The sequence below is a fragment of the Empidonax traillii genome, unplaced genomic scaffold (genome assembly GCF_003031625.1).
Source record: "Empidonax traillii isolate 1590-97213 ecotype Southwest subspecies unplaced genomic scaffold, ASM303162v1 scaffold1344:size197939, whole genome shotgun sequence".
NCBI classification, from domain to species: domain Eukaryota; kingdom Metazoa; phylum Chordata; class Aves; order Passeriformes; family Tyrannidae; genus Empidonax; species Empidonax traillii.
In genome coordinates, this window is record NW_020956537.1 from 144964 (window position 1) to 148151 (window position 3188).

A 3188-nucleotide genomic window follows, 5' to 3' on the forward strand; every position below is an offset into this window, starting at 1 on the left:
CTGTGGATTTACTAAGCCTGACTGCATAGAAGTATTATGAATTACAATGGGAGGGTCCGATCTTCCACCCGTCAACCGTAAAAAATTCAAAACATATAACACTTTTGCAAGTCGGTTATGTGGGCTATCCAGCTCTTCTCCCCCTTTCTGTTTTTGCAAAAGGGATTTCAGGACTCCATGAGCTCGTTCAATAATAGCTTGCCCCATAGGAGAATGAGCTATGCCGGTAACGTGAGAAATACCCCAATTCAAACAGAATCTGTGAAAACGCTGCGAGGTATAACCAGGCCCATTATCGGTCTTAATTTCTGTGGGAACTCTGAGGGCTGCTATACGTGCATGCATATGACGGATGACATAGCTGGCACCTTCTCCAGCATGAGCAGAGGCCCATATAGCATGAGAAAAAATGTCAATGCACACATGCACACACCTCAACCTTCTAAATTTATCAACATGAGTGACATTTCTCTGTCAAAGTTGTAATGCCTGCAAACCACGAGGATCGATCCCCAAGCCAATGCCCACTTCCGTGGCAGGCTGAACAGGTCCACACTACACTCTATACCGTAAGGGGTTGCAGTGTGTCACCTGTAACACCTGGAAGTAAGTTCCGTTTCCAGTCTATTCCTCCCTGCCAGGGCACATCGAGATGTCTTTCCAGCAGCTGTAAAAACAGTAATCCCCTCCACAGGATCATTTGAACGCAACACAAGCTGTTCAATAACCTGACGTAACAAAGGCAACAACTTGTCTGATGGATAATGATTTGTGATCAGTCCCTTAAAATCTGTCATAGCTATTTGGAATGGTTCAGATGTCTTAAACAACCACTCCAAATAGCCCTGAGCAACCGGCACAAATATTACAGATGGATCCCTTCCAGTTAACTCACAAATCCGTCGCCTTCCCTTCATGACAAGGTGTGCAAACAATTCAGGTCGTGTCATGATTGTCTTTTTGGGCTGATAGGGCAGGAATACTTATTCCAAAATTCTGACACTGACTGCTATTTGACAGATGACACTTAAGGGATGTTGTCTACTCCCTCCAGAGTTGACAATCAGATACTGGATTGGCTGATTTTCTAGTATTCTACAAACGTACCCTGCAGCTATCTTACCTGAGATGTTAACTATAGCTGCTTTTTGCACATCTGACAAGTCTCTCCGGAGGTCTGCATTAGCAACAGATCCTAGTAAAGGCATCAGAGGAGCTAGATCATCATTGGTTATCCCACAAACAGGTCTCACCCACTGTATGTCACTAAGTAGCTTCTGCACATCAGTCAAGGTTCTTATGCCAGTGTTAATGGTTAACTTCTGTGGCTTCACAATACTAGATGTAATGGTCCAACCTAGGTACTGCCAAGGCTCTTGCCTCTGATATTTTTCAGGAGCGATTATCAGACCACGCTGACTTAATTCCTGTTTTAACTGTGACAACAACACAGGGATATCTAAATTTTTGCCTGCTACTAAAATATCATCCATGTAGTGATAAACCAATAGCTCAGGATGCTGATTACGAAATGGCTGCAAAGCCCAAGCAACATAAAGCTGACACATCACAGGTGAATTTTTCATCCCCTGTGCAAGAGTAACCTATTCAAACCTTTTTGCTGGCTCTGCTTTGTTCACTGAAGGCACTGTAAAGGCAAATTTTGCAGTATCATCTGGATGCAAGAAGATAGTAAAGAAACAATCTCTTAGATCTAATATCAGTATAGCTCAATCATGTGGAATCATTGTAGGGGAGGGTAAACTCGGTTGTAAGGTTCCCATATTCTCTATGACTGCATTAATAGCTCGTAGATCATGCAATAGTCTCCATTTTTCTGACTTTTTTGGAATGACAAATATAGGAGTATTCCATGGGCTTGTAGATGGAATAATGTGACCTGCATCTAATTGCTCCTGAACCAGTTGTTGTACTATTTGCAGCCTGTCTTTCTTTCAGCGGCCATTGATCGACCCAGATGGGTTTTTCTGTTCTCTACTTCAGCTTCAAGGTTGGCTGCTTTTCAATGGCCGCTCCTGAAAAGGAGAGGTAACCAGGCGTGCTCCCATCTGACCTAGCAGGTCTCGACCTATCAAACTCACTGGCAAAGATAGCACATAAGGCCTTGTACTCACTGATGCACTGTCAGAAAAACGAAAACTTACCACATCTCTACTGATCCACGTCTGCTGTACACCACCTACCCCTTTCACTCCTGCAGGTGCCATCACCACGGGCCAGGTGTTAGGCCATTTGTGCCTGGGGATGATGGTAACATCCGCTCCAGTATCAACAAGCATAGTCATAGTGCTGGACTGACCATTAGGATGCTGTACAACTACACTTTCCTCAGGTTTTCCTTGCTTTATGTCTATGGCTAACATCACCTCAGGAGGACTTGTGGAACCAAAACTTTGATCCCCTCGAGTCCATGATTCTGCCTTGGGCACTACTGCCTTGAAAGGTACCAGCTGTGCTATTTTGCTGTCAGCGGGAATGAAAACTGGCGGTGTTAAAGTATATACCATTATTTTGATGACTCTTGTAGCATCAGTATCTATCACTCCTGGTACCACAAAATTTCCTGATGAGACAAAAATGAATGTCTTAACAAGAGAGCACTGAACTCTCTACCTAAAGGTCTTTACAATGTAAAAAATACTCTTTGGTTAAAAACTCTTAATATCTATGTAATGCATTAGCAAGTCTACAAACACATATATATATATATGGATATATAAACTCACACAATACTTTTCTCTTGCACACAATTGTCTTTCAGACAGTCATAAGGTGGCCACCTCATCCATACCGCATTCACACATGCTTTCACACAGTGAAGCTTTTGTTTTTGATTATAATACGATTTATATGCAACTCCCCATAGCAGAGGCTTCATCTTCTACGGGTCAGCAGGCTTCACAAAAATAACAGGCGTCCCTGCAAAAGGCAACGTTGACCTTCATGTAAAGCCTGAAAACCTTGAGCATGAGCCATCCGTATTTTCTATTTAAAAGTTCTCACCATTTTTCTGTTCCTGACGGTCAGCAGTTAAATAATTGCCATAAGAATTCATACACATATCGTATACATATTAGGAAACACTCCCTCTAATAAAGACCAATTGGGCTTTGATAAACAAATTAAAGCTATTACAGGAACACCTTTTGTACCGTTCCAGAGCAACC